Source organism: Leptodactylus fuscus, chromosome 5, assembly GCF_031893055.1.
Source record: "Leptodactylus fuscus isolate aLepFus1 chromosome 5, aLepFus1.hap2, whole genome shotgun sequence".
NCBI lineage: Eukaryota > Metazoa > Chordata > Amphibia > Anura > Leptodactylidae > Leptodactylus > Leptodactylus fuscus.
Window position 1 is genome coordinate 222,136,826 of NC_134269.1, and position 19,166 is coordinate 222,155,991.

General features: G+C 52.4%; 1 protein-coding gene across 1 annotated transcript in view; it reads right to left on the minus strand.

Annotated features, from left to right (window-relative positions):
• PDE3A (phosphodiesterase 3A) overlaps positions 1-19,166 on the minus strand; it is a 228,941-nt gene that overhangs the window by 75,778 nt on the left and 133,997 nt on the right. The gene's annotated exons all lie outside the window — the stretch shown is intronic.

Consider the following 19,166-nt stretch of genomic DNA (forward strand, 5'->3'; position numbering starts at 1 on the left):
TATATACAGATAGAGAAGTAGTACTGTGCACTGTCCATATATACAGGAGAAGTAGTATTGTGCACTGTCTATATATACAGGAGAAGTAGTACTGTGCACAGTCCATATATACAGGAGAAGTAGTACTGTGCACTGTCCATATATACAGATAGAGAAGTAGTACTGTGCACTGACCATATATACAGGAGAAGTAGTACTGTGCACTGTCCATATATACAGGAGAAGTAGTACTGTGCACTGTCCATATATACAGGAGAAGTAGTACTGTGCACTGACCATATATACAGGAAAAGTAGTACTGTGCACTGTCTATATATACAGGAGAAGTAGTACTGTGCACTGTCCATATATACAGGAGAAGTAGTACTGTGCACTGTCCATATATACAGGAGAAGTAGTACTGTGCAGTGTCCATATATACAGGAGAAGTAGTACTGTGCACTGTCTATATATACAGGAGAAGTGGTACTGTGCACTGTCCATATATACAGGAGAAGTGGTACTGTGCACTGTCCATATATACAGGAGAAGTAGTACTGTGCACTGTCCATATATACAGGAGAAGTAGTACTGTGCACTGTCCATATATACAGGAGAAGTAGTACTGTGCACTGTCCATATATACAGGAGAAGTAGTACTGTGCACTGTCCATATATACAGGAGAAGTAGTACTGTGCAGTGTCCGTATATACAGGAGAAGTAGTACTGTGCACTGTCCATATATACAGAAGTAGTACTGTGCACTGTCCATATATACAGGAGAAGTAGTACTGTGCACTGTCCATATATACAGGAGAAGTAGTACTGTGCACTGTCCATATATACAGGATAGAGAAGTGGTACTGTGCAGTGTCCATATATACAGATAGAGAAGTAGTACTGTGCACTGACCATATATACAGGAGAAGTAGTACTGTGCACTGACCATATATACAGGAGAAGTAGTACTGTGCACTGTCCATATATACAGGAGAAGTAGTACTGTGCACTGACCATATATACAGGAGAAGTAGTACTGTGCACTGTCCATATATACAGGAGAAGTAGTACTGTGCACTGTCCATATATACAGGAGAAGTAGTACTGTGCACTGTCCATATATACAGGATAGAGAAGTAGTACTGTGCACTGTCCGTATATACAGGAGAAGTAGTACTGTGCACTGTCCATATATACAGGAGAAGTAGTACTGTACACTGTCCATATATACAGGAGAAGTAGTACTGTGCACTGACCATATATACAGGAGAAGTAGTACTGTGCATTGTCCATATATACAGGAGAAGTAGTACTGTGCATTGTCCATATATACAGGAGAAGTAGTACTGTGCACTGTCCATATATACAGGAGAAGTAGTACTGTGCACTGTCCATATATACAGGAGAAGTAGTACTGTGCACTGTCCGTATATACAGGAGAAGTAGTACTGTGCACTGTCCATATATACAGGAGAAGTAGTACTGTGCACTGTCCATATATACAGGATAGAGAAGTAGTACTGTGCACTGTCCGTATATACAGGAGAAGTAGTACTGTGCACTGTCCATATATACAGGAGAAGTAGTACTGTGCAGTGTCCATATATACAGGAGAAGTAGTACTGTGCACTGTCCATATATACAGGAGAAGAGGTACTGTGCACTGTCCATATATACAGGAGAAGTAGTACTGTGCACTGTCCATATATACAGGAGAAGTAGTACTGTGCACTGTCCATATATACAGGAGAAGTAGTACTGTGCACTGTCCATATATACAGGAGAAGTAGTACTGTGCACTGTCCATATATACAGGATAGAGAAGTAGTACTGTGCACTGTCCATATATACAGGAGAAGTAGTACTGTGCACTGTCCGTATATACAGGAGAAGTAGTACTGTGCACTGTCCATATATACAGAAGTAGTACTGTGCACTGTCCATATATACAGGAGAAGTAGTACTGTGCACTGTCCATATATACAGGAGAAGTAGTACTGTGCACTGTCCATATATACAGGAGAAGTAGTACTGTGCACTGTCCGTATATACAGGAGAAGTAGTACTGTGCACTGTCCGTATATACAGGAGAAGTAGTACTGTGCACTGTCCGTATATACAGGAGAAGTAGTACTGTGCACTGTCCGTATATACAGGAGAAGTAGTACTGTGCACTGTCCATATATACAGGAGAAGTAGTACTGTGCACTGTCCATATATACAGGAGAAGTAGTACTGTGCACTGACCATATATACAGGAGAAGTAGTACTGTGCACTGTCCGTATATACAGGAGAAGTAGTACTGTGCACTGTCCATATATACAGGAGAAGTAGTACTCTGCACTGTCCATATATACAGGAGAAGTAGTACTGTGCACTGTCTATATATACAGGAGAAGTAGTACTGTGCACTGTCCGTATATACAGGAGAAGTAGTACTGTGCACTGTCCGTATATACAGGAGAAGTAGTACTGTGCACTGTCCATATATACAGGAGAAGTAGTACTCTGCACTGTCCATATATACAGGAGAAGTAGTACTGTGCACTGTCTATATATACAGGAGAAGTAGTACTGTGCACTGTCCATATATACAGATAGAGAAGTAGTACTGTGCACTGTCCGTATATACAGGAGAAGTAGTACTGTGCACTGTCCATATATACAGAAGAAGTAGTACTCTGCACTGTCCATATATACAGGAGAAGTAGTACTGTGCACTGTCCGTATATACAGGAGAAGTAGTACTGTGCAGTGTTGTTGATATTACAGACTCTGCACTTATTGGGGTCTGTTCACATTTCTGGGATTTCTCGCGGCCACTCATTACTATGACAGATGAATGACATGAGCCCTCGGCAGTGACCTATATGTACTGTATATATATATACTGCAGCACTTGGCTCAGGGCTCCTTACAGTGTGAAGAACCTTCACTATCTACTACCAAAGCTGCAGCAAATGAAGCCTAAGTGACAGGACTGGCTGCAGGTGACGTCATTGTCTGCTCAGTGCTGCCACCTCTAGGACGGGCTCCTGTACTGCACCGTAGCTGACATGTCATCCTGAGCTCCGGGCTGTGGGGCCCCCGGGGGCCGCTCTATAATCTCAGTCTATTCCTCATTATATTGACTAGATTGTAAATCAGTCCAAAGCTAAGGTGAGGGGTCAGAGGTCGAAGACGGGGCCGCCACTTACTAATCACCAATGTACCAAGCGTGTAATGGGAGAAACGCAGAGCGCACCATGTGACCCCCAAATACAGAAGCTGCGTCTGACCACAACGGCGCAGGAACAGAAGAACATTGCCAATGTCTATCTATAGTAATAATATCCGGGTGCCTATAGGACGGTATATATATATATATACAGTACAGAGCAATAGTCTGGCCGCACCTTCGCACTGGCAGAGGTTTCTGTATCTCCAGGACTAGGACAGTTGTAGATGAGACTGAGCTCAGACATGTGGGACTATAGACAGGGCTGCGGAGGCGCTAAGACACAGTTGCGACTCCGACTCCTTCATAAATGGCCAATTGGTAACAATACATTTCCTGTTGTAATTTACTATTAACCTCGCGCTTATTCGGTTTCTCACCGTCTTAGAAGTAATCAGACACTTCGATTTCTTAGAATACAATTAGAATAAAGCAAATCACTTTCCTAGACTCTTGTAAGTAAATCTGCAATAAACTCTGTTCTGCCGTTAATAAGAAGACGTCTATAAATGTTTCGCCTGCGTCAGATCCTCCTTCATGGAGCCCGCACGTCTGATCTCATTATTCTGAGAGCAGAGAACAACCTCTCTACACTACCTTGGCAGTAGCCGCTCGGGCCACCTCTCTGACAGTGTCCGGATACAGAGGAATCGCTTGTCGCCTCTTATTTGTGATGATGGAAGACGCACACCTGGTAAACATCCAGTCTAGAGGAGGAGCTTCACTACCAAGAATCGGCAACACCTGATCACTTTCACTTTCTGTTTCATCCATTGGGGGTAGCGGGGGTTGGGGCAGAATACAGAAGGGCAGTGACACACAAGAAGTAAGAAACGTCTCCATCTCCAGCACAACCGCTGATCACTCTCCTTCATAGTTTGATAGAACAGATAGATCTGAGTAACATTTATAAAATTCATAGGAAAACTCAATTATGAAATATTAATACTTTATTTTAAAGCTGGAGTCGGAGCCGGTACATTTATAAATGGGGTTGGGACCATCAGTTGTGTTGTGCAGAAGTCAGGTACAGGATACACAGCTGATAGTCCGACTGAATAGACTCTTAGAATTTGTATTATGGCAAGAAAAAAGCAGCTACGTAAAGAAAAACGAGGAGTGGCCATCATTACTGCAAGAAAGGAAGGTCAGTCAGTCCAAAAAATTGGGAAAACTTTGAAAGTGTCCCCAAGTGCAGTTACAAAAACCAGCAGAATAGTGAGCGCTACAAAGAAACTGGCTGACATGAGGACCGCCCCAGGAAAGGAAGACCAAGAGTCACCTCTGCTGCGGAGGATGAGGACCACCCCAGGAAAGGAAGACCAAGAGTCACCTCTGCTGCGGAGGATGAGGACCACCCCAGGAAAGGAAGACCAAGAGTCACCTCTGCTGCGGAGGATGAGGACCACCCCAGGAAAGGAAGACCAAGAGTCACCTCTGCTGCGGAGGATGAGGACCATCCCAGGAAAGGAAGACCAAGAGTCCCCTCTGCTGCGGAGGATGAGGACCACCCCAGGAAAGGAAGACCAAGAGTCACCTCTGCTGTGGAGGATAAGGAGTGCCTCAGGAAAGGTATACCAAGAGTCACCTCTGCTGCGGAGGATGAGGACCGCCCCAGGAAAGGAAGACCAAGAGTCCCCTCTGCTGCGGAGGATAAGGACCACCCCAGGAAAGGAAGACCAAGAGTCACCTCTGCTGCGGGGGATGAGGACCGCCCCAGGAAAGGAAGACCAAGAGTCACCTCTGCTGCGGAGGATGAGGACCATCCCAGGAAAGGAAGACCAAGAGTCCCCTCTGCTGTGGAGGATGAGGACCATCCCAGGAAAGGAAGACCAAGAGTCCCCTCTGCTGTGGAGGATGAGGACCACCTCAGGAAAGGAAGACCAAGAGTCACCTCTGCTGCGGAGGATGAGGACCGCCCCAGGAAAGGAAGACCAAGAGTCACCTCTGCTGCGGGGGATGAGGACCATCCCAGGAAAGGAAGACCAAGAGTCACCTCTGCTGCGGAGGATGAGGACCATCCCAGGAAAGGAAGACCAAAAGTCACCTCTGCTGCGGAGGATGAGGACCATCCCAGGAAAGGAAGACCAAGAGTCACCTCTGCTGCGGAGGATGAGGACCATCCCAGGAAAGGAAGACCAAGAGTCACCTCTGCTGCGGAGGATGAGGACCACCCCAGGAAAGGAAGACCAAGAGTCACCTCTGCTGCGGAGGATGAGGACCACCCCAGGAAAGGAAGACCAAGAGTCACCTCTGCTGCGGAGGATGAGGACCACCCCAGGAAAGGAAGACCAAGAGTCACCTCTGCTGTGGAGGATAAGGAGTGCCTCAGGAAAGGAATACCAAGAGTCACCTCTGCTGCGGAGGATGAGGACCGCCCCAGGAAAGGAAGACCAAGAGTCCCCTCTGCTGCGGAGGATGAGGACCGCCCCAGGAAAGGAAGACCAAGAGTCACCTCTGCTGCGGAGGATGAGGACCACCCCAGGAAAGGAAGACCAAGAGTCACCTCTGCTGCGGAGGATGAGGACCACCCCAGGAAAGGAAGACCAAGAGTCACCTCTGCTGCGGAGGATGAGGACCATCCCAGGAAAGGAAGACCAAGAGTCACCTCTGCTGCGGAGGATGAGGACCATCCCAGGAAAGGAAGACCAAGAGTCCCCTCTGCTGCGGAGGATGAGGACCACCCCAGGAAAGGAAGACCAAGAGTCACCTCTGCTGTGGAGGATAAGGAGTGCCTCAGGAAAGGAATACCAAGAGTCACCTCTGCTGCGGAGGATGAGGACCGCCCCAGGAAAGGAAGACCAAGAGTCCCCTCTGCTGCGGAGGATAAGGACCACCCCAGGAAAGGAAGACCAAGAGTCACCTCTGCTGCGGGGGATGAGGACCGCCCCAGGAAAGGAAGACCAAGAGTCACCTCTGCTGCGGAGGATGAGGACCATCCCAGGAAAGGAAGACCAAGAGTCCCCTCTGCTGTGGAGGATGAGGACCATCCCAGGAAAGGAAGACCAAGAGTCCCCTCTGCTGTGGAGGATGAGGACCACCTCAGGAAAGGAAGACCAAGAGTCACCTCTGCTGCGGAGGATGAGGACCGCCCCAGGAAAGGAAGACCAAGAGTCACCTCTGCTGCGGGGGATGAGGACCATCCCAGGAAAGGAAGACCAAGAGTCACCTCTGCTGCGGAGGATGAGGACCATCCCAGGAAAGGAAGACCAAGAGTCACCTCTGCTGCGGAGGATGAGGACCATCCCAGGAAAGGAAGACCAAGAGTCACCTCTGCTGCGGAGGATGAGGACCACCCCAGGAAAGGAAGACCAAGAGTCACCTCTGCTGCGGAGGATGAGGACCACCCCAGGAAAGGAAGACCAAGAGTCACCTCTGCTGCGGAGGATAAGGAGTGCCTCAGGAAAGGAATACCAAGAGTCACCTCTGCTGCGGAGGATGAGGACCGCCCCAGGAAAGGAAGACCAAGAGTCCCCTCTGCTGCGGAGGATGAGGACCGCCCCAGGAAAGGAAGACCAAGAGTCACCTCTGCTGCGGAGGATGAGGACCACCCCAGGAAAGGAAGACCAAGAGTCACCTCTGCTGCGGAGGATGAGGACCACCCCAGCAAAGGAAGACCAAGAGTCACCTCTGCTGCGGAGGATGAGGACCATCCCAGGAAAGGAAGACCAAGAGTCACCTCTGCTGCGGAGGATGAGGACCATCCCAGGAAAGGAAGACCAAGAGTCACCTCTGCTGCGGAGGATGAGGACCGCCCCAGGAAAGGAAGACCAAGAGTCTCCTCTGCTGCGGAGGATGAGGACCATCCCAGGAAAGGAAGACCAAGAGTCACCTCTGCTGCGGAGGATGAGGACCACCTCAGGAAAGGAAGACCAAGAGTCACCTCTGCTGCGGAGGATAAAGACCGCCCCAGGAAAGGAAGACCAAGAGTCACCTCTGCTGCGGAGGATGAGGACCGCCCCAGGAAAGGAAGACCAAAAGTCACCTCTGCTGCGGAGGATGAGGACCACCTCAGGAAAGGAAGACCAAGAGTCACCTCTGCTGCGGAGGATGAGGACCATCCCAGGAAAGGAAGACCAAGAGTCCCCTCTGCTGTGGAGGATGAGGACCATCCCAGGAAAGGAAGACCAAGAGTCACCTCTGCTGCGGAGGATGAGGACCACCTCAGGAAAGGAAGACCAAGAGTCACCTCTGCTGCGGAGGATGAGGACCATCCCAGGAAAGGAAGACCAAGAGTCCCCTCTGCTGCGGAGGATGAGGACCATACCAGGAAAGGAAGACCAAGAGTCACCTCTGCTGCGGAGGATGAGGACCACCCCAGGAAAGGAAGACCAAGAGTCACCTCTGCTGCGGAGGATGAGGACCACCCCAGGAAAGGAAGGCCAAGAGTCACCTCTGCTGCGGAGGATGAGGACCACCCCAGGAAAGGAAGACCAAGAGTCACCTCTGCTGCGGAGGATGAGGACCACCCCAGGAAAGGAAGACCAAGAGTCACCTCTGCTGCGGAGGATGAGGACCACCCCAGGAAAGGAAGACCAAGAGTCACCTCTGCTGCGGAGGATGAGGACCGCCCCAGGAAAGGAAGACCAAGAGTCACCTCTGCTGTGGAGGATAAGGACCACCCCAGGAAAGGAAGACCAAGAGTCACCTCTGCTGCGGAGGATGAGGACCACCCCAGGAAAGGAAGACCAAGAGTCACCTCTGCTGCGGAGGATAAGTTCATTGGAGTCACCAGCCTCAGAAATCGTAGGTTACCAGCAGCTCAGATTAGAGACCAGGCAATGCCACACAGAGTTCTAGCAGCAGACACATCTCTACAACAACTGGTAAGAGGAGACTTTGTGCAGCCGCCGCCTTCATGGTAAAATAGCTGCTAGAAAACCACTGCTAAGGACCAGCAACAAGCAGAAGAGACCACAAGGAATGGACATTAGACCAGTGGGAATCTGTGCCAAGGTCTGAGGAGTCCTAATGTGAGATCTTTGGTTCCAACCAGCGTGTCTTTGGGGACCGGATGGACTTTACATGGCTGGTTCCCACCGTAAAGCATGGAGGAGGAGGTGTGATGGGGGGGGGGGCAAGCTGGGGACACTGTTGGGGGGTTATACTGAACCAGCATGGCTACCACAGCATCATGCTATTCCATCCGGACAATGACCCCAAACACCTCCAGGCTGTGACCAAGAAGGAGAGTGATGGGGGGGGGGGGGGGGGGGGGCTACACCAGGTGACTCGGCCCCCACAGTCACCAGACCTGAACCCAGTGGGATAAATATAACAGTCCGTGGAGTCTCATCTTCCTCTTAGTTGGTGACTGCTATATGGGGGGGTGGGGCGGGTGTATTGGGATAAATATAACAGTCTGTGGAGTCTCATCTTCCTCTGGTTTGGTGACAGCTATATGGGGGGGTGGGGGTGGGGCGGGTGTATTGGGATAAATATAACAGTCCGTGGAGTCTCATCTTCCTCTTCGTTGGTGACCGCTATATGGGGAGGTGGGGGTGGGGTGGGTGTATTGGGATAAATATAACAGTCCATGGAGTCTCATCTTCCTCTTCGTTGGTGACTGCTATATGGGGAGGTGGGGGTGGGTGGGGCGGGTGTATTGGGATAAATATAGCAGTCCGTGGAGTCTCATCTTCCTCTTCGTTGGTGACTGCTATATGGGGAGGTGGGGGTGGGGCGGGTGTTTTGGGATAAATATAACAGTCCGTGGAGTCTCATCTTCCTCTGGTTTGGTGACAGCTGGACACGTATTGGGCAGCGATCTCCACAGTGGCCTCTTCTTCTCCCAGTAGGATGTAGAGTTCCCTCTTCTCCCAGTCTGGGATGTGGGCAGAGAGTCTTTGGTAGTAGACGGCCCTCACAGCTGAGTATTTGGTGCAGTGTAGCAGGAAGTGGGTCTGGTCTTCTAGGGCCCCCTGGTCACAGTGCTGGCACAGTCTCTTCTCCCGTGGCTTGTACGTCTGCCTGTATCGCCCCGTCTCTATCTCTAGGTTGTGGGCGCTCAGTCTGTACCGGCTCAGGGTCTGTCTGTGCTTGGGGTGGCGTATTCTCTCCAGGTAGGTGGCCATGGTGTAGTCCCTTTGTAGGGATTGGTACACATTGGTGAGTTTCTTGGAGTTATTTATTTGGTTTCTCCATTCTTCAATGTACTGCTCTCTGTTTGCCTCTGTGGTCGCCTTTATTTCGGCCTTGGTTATCATCTGTTGGTGTTTTTGGTTTGGTGGTTGGCTGCTGTTTGGTTGGTGAATGTCTGGTTTGCTCAGGTGGCTTAGCCAGGCTTGGTGGTGGTAGGAGTCGCTCACCTGGATGTGTGCCTGGAAAGCTAGCGCCCTCTTCTGTATGGTGAGCCATAGGGGGAGTCTGCCTAGCTCTGCCCTGCAGGCCATGTTGGTGGTGTTGCGATGGACATGTAGCAGGTATTTGCAGAACTCCAGGTGGAAGTTCTCTGTTGGGCTGGAATCCCACTTTGACTGGTCTGGGTAGGTGGCTGGGCCCCAAACCTCACTGCCATAGAGAAGGATCGGGGAGATGACAGCGTCAAATATCTTCAGCCAGACCCTCACCGGTGGTTTGAGGTGGTACAGTTGTCTTCTGATGGCGTAGAAGGTTCTGCAGGCTTTTGCTTTCAGGGTTTCTATTGCTGCTTTGAAGCTTCCTGATTGGCTGAGCTCCAGCCCCAGGTAGGTGTAGCTGTTGGTTTTCTCCAGTGTGGAGCCGTTCAGTGTGAATTGTGGGGTGGTGGAGGCTTTATTGTGGCCCTTCTTCTGGAATACCATGATTTTGGTCTTCTTCTGGTTGATGGGTAGGGCCCATGTGGTGTTGAATTTTTCCTGCACTGACAGGCTTTCTTGGAGGTCTTTCTCGGTGGGGGCCAGGAGTAGGAGCTCATCGGCGTATAGCAGGAACTTCACCTCTCGATTGTTCAGGGTGAGGCCTGGGGTTGGTGAGGCCTCCAGAGCTGTAGCCAGGTCATTGATATTGATGTTGAAGAGCGTTGGGCTCAGGCTACAGCCTTGTCTGACCCCTCGGGCCTGTTGGAAGTATGCGGTCCTTTTCCCGTTCACACTGCACTGGTTTCCGGTGTAGGAGCTCCTGATTGTTGGGTCGGCCGTTGCGGTTCCTGGAGAGTTTCGCTGACACTTTCCCATCAGTGGTGACTGCAGGTAACGCCCTGAGCGCCATCTAGAGGACATGACTGGACCCAGCACTCAGTTGTCGGCTCGTCATTGCATTATCTTGCTCTTTTGTTACAATGTATCACTTTACAGCAGATTGTCTGGACTAGATACAATTGTGACAAACCCTCAGCTGTGAGCAGGGGTCTCTGGATGGAGCCGTGGAGACCCCGGCTATGAAGAGTCCATTAAATCCAGAAACCTCCTAAAAATCTGATTAAAATAATGGTAATTTTGCGCGGTCGCTGGCCCCGCCCACTGATTACCACGACCTGACCTCAATCTCCTGTAATCCGGGATCTTCCGAGGACGCGGCGCTGATTACATCCACTGGATGATCTAGGAGGGCGATTCATAGAGCAGCGGGACAGGGCAGGCAGGGGTTAATCTCACATCTATCGCCGCGCCTAATTTACGTGCAGGAGGCTTAGCCGCCATTTATCGCCCAGGACGCACAATGGCGTATTCATGAACAACCGGCGCCATCTTGTTCACGTCCCGATACCATACACCCAGCTCTGCCGGCGCCCTCTGCTGGAGGAGTGCGGGGTGCACACGCTGCTGCCTCTACATCTCCCATAGTGCAATGCAGCAGAGCCGAGCCCGCTGTGACCTCATGACAGTGACATCACTCAATGACATCACTACGGTCACAGACATGACGCAGGCCCTGGGCGTATCGCGTAGATCATGTGACCCCTCTGTCTGACGTCTTCAGTCATGCCATGACGACATCTTTAATCACAAGCGTTGCCATCACATGACATGTCACATGGTTCACCATCGTCTGAGCGGTCTCGGAAGCATCATTACGAAAACTCTGCCACCATACATTGTAACAAACCCCCAGCATAGCAGAGATTGGACTAGACTGATACATTGTAACAAACCCCCAGCATAGCAGAGATTGGACTAGACTGATACATTGTAACAAACCCCCAGCATAGCAGAGATTGGACTAGACTGATACATTGTAACAAACCCCTAGCATAGAAGAGATTGGACTAGACTGATACATTGTAACAAACCCCTAGCATAGAAGAGATTGGTCTAGACTGATACATTGTAACAAACCCCTAGCATAGAAGAGATTGGTCTACACTGATACATTGTAACAAAGCCCCAGCATAGCAGAGATTGGTCTACACTGATACATTGTAACAAACCCCCAGCATAGCAGAGATCGGTCTACACTGATACATTGTAACAAACCCCCAGCAAAGCAGAGATTGGCCTACACTGATACATTGTAACAGACCCCAGCATAGCAGAGATTGGTCTACACTGATACATTGTAACAAACCCCTAGCATAGAAGAGATTGGTCTAGACTGATACATTGTAACAAACCCCCAGCATAGCAGAGATTGGTCTAGACTGATACATAGAAACAAACCCCCAGCATAGCAGAGATTGGCCTACTCTAGACTGATACATTGTAACAAAGCCCCAGCATAGCAGAGATTGGTCTACTCTACACTGATACATTGTAACAAAGCCCCAGCATAGCAGAGATTGGTCTACACTGATACATTGTAACAAACCCCCAGCATAGCAGAGATCGCTCTACACTGATACATTGTAACAAACCCCCAGCATAGCAGAGATTGGACTAGACTGATACATTGTAACAAACCCCCAGCAAAGCAGAGATTGGCCTACTCTAGACTGATACATAGAATCAAACCCCCAGCATAGCAGAGATTGGTCTACTCTACACTGATACATTGTAACAAAGCCCCAGCATAGCAGAGATTGGTCTACACTGATACATTGTAACAAACTCCCAGCATAGCAGAGATCGGTCTACACTGATACATTGTAACAAAGCCCCAGCATAGCAGAGATTGGTCTAGACTGATACATTGTAACAAACCAATAGCATAGCAGAGATTGGACTAGACTGATACATTGTAACAAACCCCCAGCATAGAAGAGATTGGTCTAGACTGATACATTGTAACAAACCCCCAGCATAGCAGAGATTGGCCTACACTGATACATTGTAACAAACCCCCAGCATAGCAGAGATTGGTCTAGACTGATACATTGTAACAAACCCCCAGCATAGCAGAGATCGCTCTACACTGATACATTGTAACAAACCCCCAGCATAGCAGAGATTGGACTAGACTTATACATTGTAACAAACCAATAGCATAGCAGAGATTGGCCTACACTGATACATTGTAACAAACCCCCAGCACATCAGAGATTGGCCTACACTGATACATTGTAACAAACCCCCAGCACATCAGAGATTGGACTAGACTGATACATTGTAACAACTCCTCAGCTGTGACAGTGAGTCATGGATGACTGATTCGGCTGCGGTGGTCTCCCATATCCTCCGCCTCTCCCAGCATGCTCTGCGCTCCCACTACCTGCTCCCCGTACGGGAGGGTCGGCCTCCTCCTCTTCATTGTGGGGCTCAGTCCTGGGCTACCATGTGCCGCTCCGCCGCCTCTCCCGCCTGCTCCACTGTGACGACTCTCCAGTGAATCAGCGCCGGACGCTCAGGAAGTCTTTAATCTTCAAATAACGGTTGCTTAGCTACAGGGGGGTAAAGTGCAGCGGCGCGGCCTGAAGAGGAGCAGCCACCACATCCAATTACTGCAAATGAATTGTCCGACACAATCAGCGATTATTCCCCGGCCCTCAGCGCACTGCGCCGGCCATCACACGCGCGCTCCACTCTGCTACATCCGCATTCACTACAACGTTATCATGTACACCATCCAAATCTACCAAGACAAGAGCGGACCCTCCGGAGGACCAGGGACCCAACAAGAAGACCCTCCGGAGGACCAGGGACCCAACAAGAAGACCCTCCGGAGGACGAGGAACCCAACAAGAAGACCCTCCGGAGGACCAGGGACCCAACAAGAAGACCCTCCGGAGGACGAGGGACCCAACAAGAAGACCCTCCGGAGGACCAGGGACCCAACAAGAAGACCCTCCGGAGGACGAGGGACCCAACAAGAAGACCCTCCGGAGGACGAGGGACCCAACAAGAAGACCCTCCGGAGGACGAGGGACCCAACAACAAGAAGACCCTCCGGAGGACGAGGGACCCAACAAGAAGACCCTCCGGAGGACCAGGGACCCAACAAGAAGACCCTCCGGAGGACGAGGGACCCAACAAGAAGACCCTCCGGAGGACAAGGGACCCAACAAGAAGACCCTCCGGAGGACCAGGGACCCAACAAGAAGACCCTCCGGAGGACGAGGGGCCCAACAACAAGAAGACCCTCCGGAGGACGAGGGACCCAACAAGAAGACCCTCCGGAGGACGAGGAACCCAACAAGAAGACCCTCCGGAGGACCAGGGACCCAACAAGAAGACCCTCCGGAGGACGAGGGACCCAACAAGAAGACCCTCCGGAGGACGAGGAACCCAACAACAAGAAGACCCTCTGGAGGACGAGGGACCCAACAAGAAGACCCTCCGGAGGACGAGGGACCCAACAAGAAGAAGACCCTCCGGAGGACGAGGGACCCAACAAGAAGACCCTCCGGAGGACGAGGGACCCAACAAGAAGAAGACCCTCCGGAGGACGAGGGACCCAACAAGAAGACCCTCCGGAGGACCAGGGACCCAACAAGAAGAAGACCCTCCGGAGGACCAGGGACCCAACAAGAAGAATACCCTCCGGAGGACGAGGGACCCAACAAGAAGAAGACCCTCCGGAGGACCAGGGACCCAACAAGAAGACCCTCCGGAGGACGAGGGACCCAACAAGAAGACCCTCCGGAGGACGAGGGACCCAACAAGAAGACCCTCCGGAGGACGAGGGACCCAACAACAAGAAGACCCTCCGGAGGACGAGGGACCCAACAAGAAGACCCTCTGGAGGACGAGGGACCCAACAACAAGAAGACCCTCCGGAGGATGAGGGGCCCAACAACAAGAAGACCCTCCGGAGAACGAGGGACCCAACAACAAGAAGACCCTCCGGAGGACGAGGGACCCAACAAGAAGACCCTCCGGAGGACGAGGGACCCAACAAGAAGACCCTCCGGAGGACGAGGGACCCAACAACAAGAAGACCCTCCGGAGGACGAGGGACCCAACAAGAAGACCCTCTGGAGGACGAGGGACCCAACAACAAGAAGACCCTCCGGAGGATGAGGGGCCCAACAACAAGAAGACCCTCCGGAGAACGAGGGACCCAACAACAAGAAGACCCTCCGGAGGACGAGGGACCCAACAACAAGAAGACCCTCCAGAGGACGAGGAACCCAACAACAAGAAGACCCTCCGGAGGACGAGGGACCCAACAACAAGAAGACCCTTCGGAGGACGAGGAACCCAACAACAAGAAGACCCTCCGGAGGACGAGGAACCCAACAAGAAGACCCTCCGGAGGACGAGGGACCCAACAACAAGAAGACCCTCCAGAGGACGAGGAACCCAACAAGAAGACCCTCCGGATGACGAGGGACCCAACAAGAAGAAGACCCTCCGGAGGACAAAGGGCCCAACAAGAAGACCCTCCGGAGGACGAGGGACCCAAGAAGAAGACCCTCCGGAGGACGAGGGACCCAACAAGAAGACCCTCCGGAGGACCAGGGACCCAACAAGAAGACCCTCCGGAGGACGAGGGACCCAACAAGAAGACCCTCCGGAGGACGAGGGACCCAACAAGAAGACCCTCCGGAGGACAAGGGACCCAACAAGAAGACCCTCCGGAGGACGAGGGACCCAACAAGAAGACCCTCCGGAGGACGAGGGACCCAACAACAAGAAGACCCTCCGGAGGACGAGGGACCCAACAACAAGAAGACCCTCCGGAGGACGAGGGACCCAACAACAAAAAGACCCTCCGGAGGACGAGGGACCCAACAAGAAGAACACCCTCCGGAGGACGAGGGACCCAACAAGAAGACCCTCCGGAGGACGAGGGACCCAACAAGAAGAAGACCCTCCGGAGGACGAGGGACCCAACAGAAGACCCTCCGGAGGACGAGGGGCCCAACAAGAAGAAGACCCTCCGGTGGACGAGGGGCCCAACAACAAGAAGACCCTCCGGAGGACGAGGGACCCAACAAGAAGAAGACCCTCTGGAGGACGAGGGGTCCAACAACAAGAAGACCCTCCGGAGGACGAGGGGCCCAACAACAAGAAGACCCTCCGGAGAACGAGGGACCCAACAACAAGAAGACCCTCCGGAGGACGAGGGACCCAACAACAAGAAGACCCTCCAGAGGACGAGGAACCCAACAACAAGAAGACCCTTCAGAGGACGAGGAACCCAACAACAAGAAGACCCTCCGGAGGACGAGGAACCCAACAAGAAGACCCTCCGGAGGACGAGGGACCCAACAACAAGAAGAACCTCCAGAGGACGAGGAACCCAACAAGAAGACCCTCCGGATGACGAGGGACCCAACAAGAAGAAGACCCTCCGGAGGACAAAGGGCCCAACAAGAAGACCCTCCGGAGGACGAGGGACCCAAGAAGAAGACCCTCCGGAGGACGAGGGACCCAACAAGAAGACCCTCCGGAGGACCAGGGACCCAACAAGAAGACCCTCCGGAGGACGAGGGACCCAACAAGAAGACCCTCCGGAGGACGAGGGACCCAACAAGAAGACCCTCCGGAGGACAAGGGACCCAACAAGAAGACCCTCCGGAGGACGAGGGACCCAACAACAAGAAGACCCTCCGGAGGACGAGGGACCCAACAAGAAGAAGACCCTCCGGAGGACGAGGTTCCCAACAACAAAAAGACCCTCCGGAGGACGAGGGACCCAACAAGAAGAACACCCTCCGGAGGACGAGGGGCCCAACAAGAAGACCCTCCGGAGGACGAGGGACCCAACAAGAAGAACACCCTCCGGAGGACGAGGGACCCAACAAGAAGACCCTCCGGAGGACGAGGGACCCAACAAGAAGAAGACCCTCCGGAGGACGAGGGACCCAACAGAAGACCCTCCGGAGGACGAGGGAGCCAACAGAAGACCCTCCGGAGGACGAGGGGCCCAACAAGAAGAAGACCCTCCGGAGGACGAGGGGCCCAACAACAAGAAGACCCTCCGGAGGACGAGGGACCCAACAAGAAGAAGACCCTCTGGAGGACGAGGGGTCCAACAACAAGAAGACCCTCCGGAGGACGAGGGACCCAACAACAAGAAGACCCTCCGGAGGACGAGGGGCTCAACAACAAGAAGACCCTCCGGAGGACGAGGGACCCAACAAGAAGACCCTCCGGAGGACGAGGGGCCCAACAACAAGAAGACCCTCCGGAGGACGAGGGACCCAACAAGAAGAAGACCCTCCGGAGGACGAGGTTCCCAACAACAAAAAGACCCTCCGGAGGACGAGGGACCCAACAAGAAGAACACCCTCCGGAGGACGAGGAACCCAACAAGAAGACCCTCCGGAGGACGAGGGACCCAACAAGAAGACCCTCCGGAGGACGAGGGACCCAACAAGAAGACCCTCCGGAGGACGAGGGACCCAACAAGAAGAAGACCCTCCGGAGGACGAGGGACCCAACAGAAGACCCTCCGGAGGACGAGGGAGCCAACAGAAGACCCTCCGGAGGACGAGGGGCCCAACAAGAAGAAGACCCTCCGGAGGACGAGGGGCCCAACAACAAGAAGACCCTCCGGAGGACGAGGGACCCAACAAGAAGAAGACCCTCTGGAGGACGAGGGGTCCAACAACAAGAAGACCCTCCGGAGGACGAGGGACCCAACAACAAGAAGACCCTCCGGAGGACGAGGGGCTCAACAACAAGAAGACCCTCCGGAGGACGAGGGACCCAACAAGAAGAACCTCCGGAGGACAAGGGACCCAACAAGAAGAAGACCCTCCGGAGGACGAGGGAGCTAACAACAAGAAGACCCTCCGGAGGACGAGGGACCTAACAACAAGAAGAAGACCCTCCGGAGGACGAGGGACCCAACAACAAGAAGACCCTCCGGAGGACGAGGGACCTAACAACAAGAAGAAGACCCTCCGGAGGACGAGGGACCCAACAACAAGAAGACCCTCCGGAGGACGAGGGACCCAACAAGAAGACCCTCCGGAGGACGAGGGACCCAACAACAAGAAGACCCTCCGGAGGACGAGGGACCCAACAACAAGAAGACCCTCCGGAGGACGAGGGACCCAACAAAAAGACCCTCCAGAGGACGAGGGACCCAACAACAAGAAGACCCTCCGGAGGACGAGTGGACACTCCAGGAAACAAAGGACCCAACCACTAGTGGAGGCTTCAGAAGACAAACAACCCAACCATGAGTGGAACCTCCAGAGGAGAAGTAACACAATGATGAGTGAACCCTCCAGAGGGCAAACAACCCAACCACAAGAGAACCCTCCAGAGTATAAATGGCCCAACCATGATCGGACCCTTCAGAGAATGAGTGCACCCTCCAGAGGATGAGGGACCCAACCATGACTAAACTCTCCAGAGGGCAAGTAGCCCAACTACAAATGGACCTTCCAGAGAATAAGTGTCCCAACATCGAGTGCACTCTACAGAGGAAAAGGAACCCAACCATGAGTGGATCCTTCAGAGGACAAGCAACCCATCCTCCAGTGGACCCTCCAGAGGACAACTGACCCAACAACAAGTGGACTCTGCAAAGAATGAGTGGCCCAACCATGAGCGGATCCTCCAGAGGACAAATAGTCAAAGCAGAAGTGGTCTCATCAGAGGAAAGATGACCCAGCCATGAGTGGACCATCCTTCAGAGAACAATACTGGGATACTATCAATACAGTTCATCCTGGGCCTCCTGGTGCAGGACCACCCTTAAATCACAAACTCCTCACCTGAGGAATCCCATAAAGTCCAGTTCCCTCTCTTAAAGGGGTTGTCCCATCACAATCCTATAGAAATCTATAGGTAATGATCACAGCTCACCTCTTCTCCTGCCCATACAGTCACAGAGCATGCTCACTACATTCTCCTATAGAAGTCTATAGGCACAGCTCACCTGACGCCCTCTTTGCACAGCATGCTCACTGTAGTCTCTCATAGAGGTGACAGCTCCCTCCTTAGGCTGCCCCGCGTAGATGATGCGTCTACTTCCCATCCGTTACCTCTGCCCCTCCCTCCCATTGACCAGGGGCACGCTGCGCGCCATTTCCCCTCCAATGGTCTGTTCAGTCATCGTGAATTCAGAAAATCTCCCATCATTACATTTCTGGATTATTGGCCGTTTAGACCCTCGTATGCCCCTGCCCTAGAGACAGATCAGGCGCAGTAGGGAAGATGGCGGACAGCAGATGCTGCCAGGTGACGGTCACAATGGACGGCTGCCACCATCTGTGCAGAGCGCTAACTTCATTAGGTGACGTCAGACGTGAACTTCTGTGACCCGAGCGGCGGATTATAATGAGATTACAGGGGACATTAGTGCAGTCATTACCTCCCGCACAGGACATTACTGACACGTATGACCTATGACCCAGTGACACGTATGAGCCATGATCTCACACATGCTGCACATCACATCATCAATGCCTTGGGGTGGGGAATACACATCACACATTGGATGAGCACAATGGAGAGTCTATAGGTAATGATCACAGCTCACCTCATCTCCTCCCTGTACACAGAGCATGCTCACTACACTCTCCTATAGAAGTCTATAGGTAATGATCACAGCTCACCTCATCTCCTCAATGTACAGTCACAGAGCATGCTCACTACACTCTACTATAGAGGTCTATAGGTAATGATCACAGCTCACCTCATCTCCTCCCTGTACACAGAGCATGCTCACTACACTCTCCTATAGAAGTCTATAGGTAATGATCACAGCTCACC